Source organism: Hevea brasiliensis, chromosome 17 (assembly GCF_030052815.1).
Source record: "Hevea brasiliensis isolate MT/VB/25A 57/8 chromosome 17, ASM3005281v1, whole genome shotgun sequence".
Taxonomy (NCBI): Eukaryota; Viridiplantae; Streptophyta; class Magnoliopsida; order Malpighiales; family Euphorbiaceae; genus Hevea; species Hevea brasiliensis.
The window spans coordinates 55,346,401-55,357,792 of NC_079509.1; the positions used below are offsets into that span (position 1 = coordinate 55,346,401).

Genomic DNA, 11,392 nt, shown 5'->3' on the forward strand with positions numbered 1-11,392 from the left:
TCACGTTCAGACTTTTCTCGCAGCAGATCCTTCTCGCATTTTTCCGGGTTTTACTACCCCTTAGCTTACATTTCCATTATTTCTTCATTTATACATTTGGGTTTGTCTTAAAACTATGAATAGTGAGTAGTTGATTGAGATTCTAGAGATGGGTTTGTAAATATTGATTTGTATTGTGGTTTTGAACTGATTTAGCCATTTAAATGGGATTTGTTACATTTTGATTTATTGCTTGTGAGCTTGTTGCCTTGCTTGATGAATGGGCCCTCATTAAGTTAAGCTTTAATCCTTAATAGATGGACTGAAAAGTGAATATTAGGGATAGATAATCTTGCAATAAACTTTATTTTCTTGGTGTTAGAGATAAGCTAAGAGGATTAAGGGGAACTTTCCAAAAATCAATTAGAGCTTTAAATGGGTTTTTGTTAGGTTTGAAATACCGTGAAAACAGGGTTTGATTTAATGAAAACCAACTTTGAGATGCTTGAAAAAGGTTTCAAAAATTTAAGAATTGATTTCCCTCAAAATTGCAATTCTCATGTGTTTGGCTAAATTAGGGATAAACCACATGCAAACAATATTGAAAAATCCAATATCTAGAATCACTTTAATTTTTATTGAATTTAGATTTAATTCCTCTCAAATTTCATAAATAGAAATTTCAAATTAATTTTTGGTAATCTAGTTTAATTAATTTTAGTTAATTGTTTGATTTAGTTTTAATTCCTCAAATACCAATTTTAATTCCAAATTTCATTTTACATCTTTAATTTTTGTCATTCTAATTAGCTTATACTTTTATTTCCAATTTAAGCACAATTCCCTGTGGGATCGATATCATTTTTTTTAAAACTATACTACTGTGGCCCGTGCACTTGCGGACAACATCGTATCAAGTTTTTGGCGCCGTTGCTGGGGAATTGTTTGTTTTTAAGTTGGATTTTAATTGTTTTAAGCTGATTAGAATTTTTATTTTCTTTTATTTTCGCTACTGTTCCTTGTGTTTTTCAGGTACTTTTCTTGTTTATGAGACGATCGAAAAGCACAAGTGACACTGAATTGTTGTTTAACCCAGAAATTGAAAAATTCTGTCGAGCCAACAAAAAGGAATACAAGAGAAGAAAAGAAGCAGAAAAAGAAGAACAACAAAGATTTGAGCAAGAGGAGACAATTAAAAATATGGAGAATCAAAATAGAGATATTGGTGGAGATAATGGAGGAAATGAGAAAAATAGGCAAAATGAAGTTGTTAATCAAAATGATCCTCAAAGAAGATCCATGTTAGATTATGCTTTTCCTAGATGTGCTGATGTGAGAGATAACAGACCTATTATTGGAGCTAATCAATTTGAGTTAAAGACTGGTCTTATTCAAATGGTTCAGAATTCACAATTTGGAGGTAGTCCACTTGAAAATCCTCATTCTCATTTGAAGAAATTTTTGATGATATGTGGCACACAAAGGCAGCCTGGAGTTTCAGATGAAGTTATTTGGCTCACCTTATTTCCATTCTCTCTTCGGGATTCAGCATTGGAGTGGTATGACTCACTTCCACAAGCTATTATAGCTACTTGGGAGCAGCTATCTCAAGCTTTTCTATCTCAATTTTTCCCACCTGGGAAGACCACTCATTTAAGGAATTTGATGGTAGCTTTTAAACCAAGAGATGATGAAACTTTGTATGAATCTTGGATGAGATTTAAGGAGCTTGAAAGGCAATGTCCTCATCATGAAATACCGAAATGGATGATTGTTCATAATTTCTACACCAGAGTTACTCCAGCCATAAGAAACACAATTGATTCACAAGCAGGAGGAGATTTCATGAGAATGACAAGTGAAGAATGCTATGATTTATTAGAGAAGATTGCTCATAATACCCATTTGTGGGGAAATCCTAGAGCACTTGAGCCAAAGAAGGCTGGGATTTATGAACTTGACTCAGTTAGCTACATGAATGCAAGATTTGATCAGTTGACTCAGCTTCTTAGTGATTTTTGCACAAAGGCAACAACCTCAACTCCTACAACTATGCAACAAGTTGCCTTCACAGATGGAACTCAAAGTTGTGGAGTTGATTACTCTTTTTATGGTGATGATTATTTGCAAGAACAAGCTGCTTATGCAGGAGGTTATCAACAGAAACCTATGGGAAATGCTTACTCTAATGTGAACAACTCAACATGGAGGCCACAAGCAACTTTTGCTCAATAAGGCCAAAGCTCAAATTATGCTCATAACCAGCAGTATGTGCAGCAAAATAGGCCTCAATTTCAGCCCACAAGGCAGCCACAACCTGGATATCAAGCAAGAGCACAACAATCCCTTCCACCTCATGAACCGAAGCCAACCTTGGAAAGCATGATGGAGAAATTTTTTGCTGAACAAAGCAAGATGAATAGCATATTGGAGGAAGAAATGCAACACATGAGACAAACCATGGATCAATTACAAGTCCACAACCGCATGTTAGAGACTTAATTGGCCCAACAAGCAAGCTCATCGGGAAGCAACTCCTATGGTAAACTACCTAGCCAACCACAAAACCCTCATGAACAATGTAAGGTTGTAACCTTGAGAAGTGGTAAGAAAGTTGGTCAAGAGAGTGAAAACAAGAGAGAAGAAAAAGAGAGCACAAAAGAAGAAAATTCAATTGAGAGTAAGAAAAATGAAAAAGAAGAAGAAAGCATAAGTGAGCAAGATGAGGGAGAGAAACCATACATCCCACCTGAACCTTACAAGCCCACCCTTCCCTACCCTCAAAGATTCATCAAGCATAAGCTAGACAAACAATTTGGCAAATTCCTTGAAGTGCTAAAGAAGTTGTATATCAATGTGCCATTCACTGAGGCACTATCCCAAATGCCAAGTTATGCCAAGTTTTTGAAGGAGATTCTTTCCAATAAGAGAAGGCTAGAAGATTATGACACCATCAACTTGGGAGAGCAATGCAGTGCTATAATTCAGAATAAGTTACCTCCCAAACTCAAAGATCCGGGTGTGTTTTCCATTCCTTGTCATATTGGTGATAATTGTGTGGCAAATGCCTTATGTGACCTTGGAGCTAGTGTCAGCCTAATGCCTCTTTCAATATATGAGAAGTTGAATATGGGAGATTTGAAGCCCACAAATATGTATCTTTCATTGGCTGACCGTTCAATTAAGTATCCAGAAGGCATTCTAGAAAATGTGCCTATCAAGGTTGGGAAATTCTACATTCCGGTGGACTTTGTCATTTTAGATATGGAAGAAGACACAAAAGTTCCTATCTTATTGGGAAGACCCTTTTTGGCAACAGCTGGTGCATTAATTGATGTAAAGGGTGAGAAATTGACACTTAGAGTGGGAGATGATCAAATGATATTCAACATCAATCCAGCCATGAAAAGGAAACATGAAGAAGTTGAGTCTTGTTTGCGGGTAGACATCATTGATGAGATTGTTCAAGAGCATTTCAGAAAAAGCTATCCACAAGACCCTCTTGAAAATTGCTTAGTCCATGGTGGGAGCATTGATGATGATAATGACAATATAGCTGCTTTTGCATAACACTTGGAGAGCTCTCCACCACATCCTGAAGCCACAATTTTTCAACTTGAAGAAGTGCAAAATTTGGAAATCAAACAACCATCATTAAAGGTAGAGGATGCCCCAAAGGTAGATCTTAAACCTCTTCCTTCCAACCTCAGGTATGCTTTTCTTGGACCGAATGAAACATATCCTGTTATAATTAATGCATGTTTGACTGATATTGAGAATGAAAAATTATTGAGAGTTTTGAGAGAATATAGAAGAGTTTTGGGTTATGCAATTGATGATATAAAGGGAATTAGTCCAACAGTTTGTATGCATAGGATTTTCCTTGAGCCAAATAGTAAACCTTCCATTGAACACCAAAGAAGATTGAATCCTATAATGAAGGATGTTGTGAAAAAGGAAATCCTAAAATTACTAGCTGCTGGAATTATTTACCCTATTTCTGACAATGAGTGGGTTAGTCCTGTGCATGTTGTACCAAAAAAAGGTGGGGTGACAATTGTTAAAAATGAGAATAATGAATTGATACCCACTAGAACTGTTACAGGTTGGAGAATGTGCATAGACTATAGGAAGTTGAACAATGCTACAAGAAAAGACTGATGCATACATTTTGCATAATCATTTAGGTTTAATTTCATAACCATTTTTATTTGATTATTAGTCATTTTTAGCTAATTTTATTAGTTAATTAGTTAGTTTTTCATAATTGTCGATTTTGGATTAATTTGTAATTTTTACTTTGTTTTGTAGGAAAAATGGTGTTTTTGAAGGACTAAAGAGAATTTTGCCATTGAGGAGTGTCTTCTACAGCAAAAAGATGCCAAAAGCAAGTTTTCAAGCTAAAATATGCATAGACCAAACTGTGCATAACTTGCCGCATAAGCTATGCAGTTTTGCATAAGGAGGAAGAACACTGCTCAGAACCAAATTAAATGTGCATAAGGAGATCGTGATAGCTTATGCACATTCTCACCTCCCTTATGCAGATTCACGAAATTGTGCATAACCTATGCACTAAGTCATGCAACCGCATAAGTGACCTGTAATCAGCTGAATCGCATAAGGGATCGTGATAACTTATGCACCACTTATGCATCCCATAAAGAGTTCATTAATGAGCTGGCAGAAGATTCCCTTAATGTATTCCTCCTAGAACATACTATTTTAGGGCTCCATGTCAGAAAAATGCTATATATAGTCCCATTTTCTCATTTTAGAAAGGGAGAGGCAAGGAGCAAAGAAAGAAAGAAGGAGGCTAAGCAGAATTTGAAGAGTCATTTCCACCTTCCACACCATTTTCAACTAAGATTTGCAGATTTCTTTCTTTCTTTACACTTTTCTACATTTCTAGTGTTTAATTCCTTACTTCTTAGCTTAGATTAAATCTTTATTTCCATTTAAACTCATCATATCTTGTAAGCATTATGGATAGTGAGTAGTTTACTTTTGATTCTGGAGTAAGGGTTGTAATATTTGAGATATTTGTGGATTTTGATTGGGTAATCCATATTTTGTGGCCTTAATGAGTTTTATTCATTTCTTGTAAGCTTAATGACATGCTTAATGTAGGATCCCATTGAGTAATGTTCTTAAACCATGGTTTAAGCAACTAAAGGAGAAGGCCTTGTGATAGATAATCGTGAAATCGGACTTAATTAACTTAGACCTAGAAATAGGCTAAGGATTAAGAGGATTCAGATTAATTAAGGAACTTAATGGGTCTTAATTAATTCTAACTCCACGAAAGTAGGATTAGTTTGATTAAGGCACTCTTTGTCTCACCCGAAAGGGAATTCAAAGGATTTAAGAATTAATCTCCTTAAAACTCATAAGTTTCATAAGATTGGACAACCAATTTAAAATCCCAAAATAGCTCGAATATGAAATCCCGAACTCCTGAATCAGCTTTTTACCATTGTTAATTTCTAATCGAATTTAATCATTTGCCAATTTAAATATTGCCATATTTGAACTTGCTTATTTCTATTTGATGCAATTTTAGTTTAATTAATACATTGTTGAATAGAATATTAATTTTGCACATTTAGATTTCATACTCCATTACCCATTAATTCATCATTTTAATCTCATAAATACTTCAATTTAGTCAACTTTTATATCGAAAATTCAATCATTAACACAACTCCTCGTGGGATCGATATTTTTCTATACTACTTGTACGACCCGTGCACTTGCGGTTGGGACGCATCAAGTTTTTGGCGCCGTTGCCGGGGAGTTGTTTGTTTAAGATTGAATTCTTGATTATTTTAGTTGTTTTTAGTTTTATCTTTGTTATCTTTTCATTTTGTGTTTGTTTGTTCTTTTCGTACCTTTAATCTTTTATGAGAAGAGCTAGAAGCTCAAGTGACACAACTCATCTGTTTAATCCTGAAATTGAGAAATTTTGTAAGGCCAACAAGAAAGAAACCGTAAGAAGGAAGGAAGTTTTGAGAGAGACCGAATTAGAAGCAAACATGGTCGATGAAAGAGTTAGAATTGGTGTTGGTAATGCCGAAATGGTCAAAATAATGAAAATGAAGTCCAAGGGAAGAAGTTGTTAATGCAAACGTGCCTAGGGAAGTATGATGGATCATGCTTTTCCTCGCTTTGATGACTTGAGAGAGAGCATAGCAAGACCAAGGATTGATGCGAATTACAAAATGGATTTTGGAGTTCTTCAAATGATCCAAAACTCTCAATTTGGAGGACATCCTTCAAAATCCACACACACACCAAGAAGTTTGCTATGATTTGCGACATGCAAAAACAACTGAGTATCTGATGATGCAGCAAGATTGAAGCTATTCCCATTCTCTTTGAAAGATAGAGCATTGGATTGGCTTGATTCTTTACCTCACAACTCCATTACAAATTGGGAGCAACTAATCGATGCATTTCTTGCACAATATTTTCCACTGAAAACTCAAGAGTCGAGGAATCAAATGACAACTTTCGGACCAAGAGAAGATGAAACTCTCTATGAATCATGGATGAGATGGAAGGAATTAGAGAGATTATGCCCACATCATGCCATTCCAAAATGGATGATAAATCGTAATTTCTACACAAATGTCACTCCCGCAATCAGAGGAATTATTGATGCTCAAACAGAGGAGAATTTATTATAAAGCATGAAGATGAAGCTTATGAGTTATTAGAGAAAATTGCAAAGAATACTCATCTTTGGAGTAGTCCAAGAGGACCAGCCCAACTCGTAAAAGGCAAGTCACTGGAATGTATGATCTTGATCCATTCAACATGATTAATGCAAAGTTTGATGCACTTACAAATGTCCTTGCTAAGAAAATGGAAGATTTGAGTATGTTGGTTAGTTCATCATCATCACCGGAAGTTCACAACAAGTGGCTTATGCAGAGGAAACAACCAAAGTGGAGTAGATTATGGAGAACAAGCAAGATATGTTGGTAATTATGGAAACAAGCAAATGGGGAATCCTTATTCTCAAACTTACAATCCAAATTGGAGGAATCATCCCAACTTTTCATGGGGCAATCAAGAAGGTCAAGTTCAAAATCAGAATTTTCAACCACAACAGAGTCAAGTTCCATATCAAGAAAATAGGCAACCATTGCCCAATTTTCAGAGAAAAATATGAACCCTCCACCAAAACAAAGAAAACGAAATTCCACCATCAAGCTTTATTGCAACAGATTCTTGCCAACCAAAATAAGCATGATGAGGAGATGAGAGAGGTGAAAGCAAGGCCGAACAAATGCAAACACACAATGTATCGCCGGAAAACCAGATTGCACAACAAGCATCTTCCTCAAGTGCCAAATCTTTTGGAAAGCTTCCAAGTCAACCAGAAAATCCAAGAGAGCATTGTCAAGCTATTACTTTAAGAAGTGGTAAAGTTATAAATGATGAGAAGAGTGAAAACAGTGAGAAGAGAGAAAATGAAAAAGGAACCTGAGAGTGAAAAACAAGAGAGTGCAGGAAAATGTAAGGAGAAATTTGAAGAAAAAGAAGAGAAGTATATACCTCCTGAGCCCTACAAGCCACAACTTCCCTTTCCACAAAGATTTCACAAAGCCAAGCTTGATAGGCAATTTGGGAAGTTCTTAGAGGTTTTGAAGAAACTTTACATAAATGTGCCTTTGTTGATGCTCTTTCACAAATGCCCTCTTATGCAAAATTCTTGAAAGAAATTCTCTCAAACAAGAGAAAACTTGAAGATGATGAAACCGTAGCTTTGGATGTAAGAATGTAGTGCTATCCTCCAAAGGAAACTTCCTCCAAAGCTTAAGGATCCAGGGAGTTTTTCAATTCCATGCCACATTGGAGAGTCTTGTTCTACAAAAGCTCTATGTGATTTAGGGGCCAGTGTTAGCCTTATGCCCCTTTCTATCTATGAGAAGCTCAACATGGGAGATCTAAAGCCAACCCATATTTCTCTTCAGTTAGCTGACAGAACAATCAAGTATCCTGAAGGGATTTTGGAGAATGTGCCCCTGAAGGTTGGAAAGTTCTATATACCTGTTGACTTTGTCATCTTGGACATGGAGGAAGATTCTAATATTCCAATTATATTGGGGAGACCCTTTCTAGCTACAGCAAGAGCATTGATTGATGTGAAAGGAGAAAAGCTTACTCTTAGGGTTGGTGAAGAGCAATTAATTTTCAATATTAATAACTCTATGAAGAAGCATCATTCTGAAGCTGATACTTGCTTGAGAGTTGATATTATTGATGAGCTGGTTGAAGAACACTTCAGAAAGAAATATCCAGAAGATCCACTTGAAAATTGTTTGGTTCATGGAGGAGGCATAGACTATGACAACCCTCATGTAGCTGCATATACTCAACACTTAGAGGGAAGTCCACCATTCATTTCGCTCCAGCTTTTCAACTCACACAAAAGGAAAAAGGAATTTAAGCAACCATCATTCAAGGAAGAAGATGCACCTAAGGTAGAACTTAAGCAACTTCCTTCTCACTGTATGAATTTCTTGGCACTAATAACACTTATCCAAGAATTGTAAATGCAAATTTGAGTACTTTAGAGGCTGATAAGTTGTTAAGAGTGTTGAGAAAATTTAGGAAAGTTTTGGGATACACCATAGATGACATTAAGGGAATAAGCCCACATTTTTGCATGCATAGAATCAGTTTGGAAGAAAATTGTAAACCATCTATTGAACATCAAAGGAGGTTGAACCCAAATATGAAAGAAGTTGTTAAAAAGGAAATTTTGAAGTTGCTTGATGCAGGGATCATATATCCCATCTCGCATAAGACTTGGGTGAGCCCAGTACATGTTGTTCCAAAAAAGGGTGGAATGACAGTTGTCAAAAATGAAAATAATGAATTAATTCCCACTAGAACGGTGACTAGTTGGCGAATGTGCATAGATTACAGAAAATTAAATGTTGCCACTAGAAAAGATCACTTTCCACTTCCCTTCATTGATCAAATGTTGGAAAGACTAGCTAGGCATTCTTACTTTTGCTATTTAGATGGATATTCAGGTTTTTTTCAAATCCCTATCCATCCAAATGATCAAGAGAAAACCACTTTTACTTGTCCATATGGAACCTTTGCTTATAGAAGGATGCCATTTGGGTTGTGTAATGCACCAGCCACTTTTCAGAGGTGCATGATGGCAATCTTCTCAGATTTCATTGAAGACATAATGGAGGTTTTTATGGACGATTTTTCTGTTTATGGATCTTCTTTTGATATATGCTTAGCTAACCTTTCTAAAATTTTGCAGCGATGTGCAGATACTGACCTTGTGTTAAACTGGGAAAAGTGTCATTTCATGGTTCAGGAAGGGATAGTGCTTGGACATTTGGTGTCTAACAGAGGAATAGAGGTTGATAAAGCCAAAGTTGAAGTGATAGAGAAGATGGCTCCTCCTACCAATGTCAAGGGAATTCGAAGTTTCCTAGGACACGCCGGGTTTTACAGACGCTTTATTAAGGATTTTTCTAAAATAGCTAAACCTTTGTCTAATTTGTTAAGTAATGACACACCATTTGAATTTGACCAAGAGTGTTTGGATGCCTTTTGCAGGTTGAAGCAAGCTCTTATCACTGCACCAATCATGCAACCACCTGATTGGAGCCTACCTTTTGAAATTATGTGTGATGCTAGCAACTATGCAATTGGGGCTGTTCTTGGTCAAAGAAAGGACAAAAAGGCTTATGCTATTTATTATGCTAGTAGAACACTGGATGAGGCTCAAACAAATTACGCAACAACTGAAAAGGAATTTTTGGCAATTGTCTTTGCATTGGAAAAGTTCAGACCTTGCATTATTGACTCAAAGGTGGTTATATTTTCAGATCATGCAGCCATCAGGTATTTGCTCCGTAAAAAGGAGGCCAAACCGAGGCTCATTAGGTGGATTCTGATGCTACAAGAATTTGATTTGGAGATTAGAGATAAGAAAGGAGCTGAAAATGTAGTTGCTGATAATCTTAGTAGGTTGAAATTGGATGGTGAAGAATTGGATGAAATCCCTATTGATGAGTTTTTCTTGGATGAACAACTTTTCTCTCTTGTTGCTAAACTACCTTGGTATGCAGACTTTGTGAATTATTTATCTTGTGGAGTTTTACCTCTAGGTATAACATGGCAACAAAAGAAAAAGTTTCTGCATGAAGTGAAGTTTTATAGATGGGATGATCCTTTACTCTTTAGGAGATGTTGTGATGGTCTAATTAGAAGATGTATTCCTGAAGAGGAAATCCAGAGTATTTTGCATCATTGCCATGCTTCTGATTATGGAGGACATTTTGGCATCTCTAAGACAGCTAGTAAAATTTTGCAAGCTGGTTTCTTTTGGCCAAATCTTTTTAAGGATGTGAGGAAATTTGTGTTGGATTGTGATAAATGTCAAAGGAGTGGAAATTTGTCAAAAAGAGATCAAATGCCCCTAAATAATATTCTTGAAGTGGAATTATTTGATGTTTGGGGAATAGATTTTATGGGGCCATTCCCTCCTTCATATGGTAATAGATACATCTTAGTTGGGGTTGACTATGTGTCAAAGTGGGTGGAAGCTATTGCAACTCCAACTAATGATGCTAGAGTGGTAGTAAAATTTTTGAAAAATTTGTCTTGAGCAGATTTGGAGCTCCTAGGGCTATAATTAGTGATGGGGGTTCCCATTTTTGTAATAAGCAATTTGAGAGCTTAATGAGGAAGTATGGTGTAGTGCACAAGATAGCTACCCCATACCATCCTCAAACTTCAGGACAAGTTGAAATTTCTAACAGAGAGCTCAAGCATATTTTGGAGAAAACAGTGAACAATTCTAGGAAAGATTGGTCTATCAAACTAGATGATGCTTTATGGGCATATAGGACTGCCTACAAAACCCCTATAGGAACTACTCCCTTTAGGTTGGTGTATGGTAAGTCTTGTCATTTACCTGTGGAGCTAGAACATAGAGCATATTGGGCCATTCAGACCTTGAATTTTGATCTTAAGCAATTTGGTGAGAAAAGGTTATTACAACTTAATGAGCTTGAGGAATTGAGGATGGATGCTTATGAAAGTGCCCGTATTTACAAAGAAAGAACTAAAGTTTGGCATGATAAGCATCCGAGGAAAAGGAATTCAAAGAAGGTGATTCAGTTTTGTTGTTCAACTCAAGATTGAAATTGTTCCCTGGAAAACTCAAGTCAAGGTGGACTGGTCCATATAGAGTTTCTAAGGTTTTCCCTTATGGAGCAATAGAAATTTGGAGTGAAAAATCTGGGAATTTTAAGGTCAATGGGCATAGATTGAAGCATTACATAACTGGAGACCCAATACTAGGAGCAAGCTGTTACAAGCTCTCCAATCCCTCACCTCTTTTCAACGAAATTCATGAAAAGTCCAC

General features: G+C 36.4%; 2 non-coding genes across 2 annotated transcripts; both read right to left on the reverse strand.

Annotated features, from left to right (window-relative positions):
- Positions 1-1,630: 1,630 nt before the first annotated feature.
- LOC131175689 (small nucleolar RNA R71) lies at positions 1,631-1,736 on the reverse strand. Its single transcript, XR_009145881.1, has one exon. It is a non-coding gene; the product is annotated as a small nucleolar RNA R71 (small nucleolar RNA).
- Positions 1,737-6,466: 4,730 nt separating this feature from the next.
- LOC131175612 (small nucleolar RNA R71) lies at positions 6,467-6,574 on the reverse strand. Its single transcript, XR_009145808.1, has one exon. It is a non-coding gene; the product is annotated as a small nucleolar RNA R71 (small nucleolar RNA).
- Positions 6,575-11,392: the final 4,818 nt, after the last annotated feature.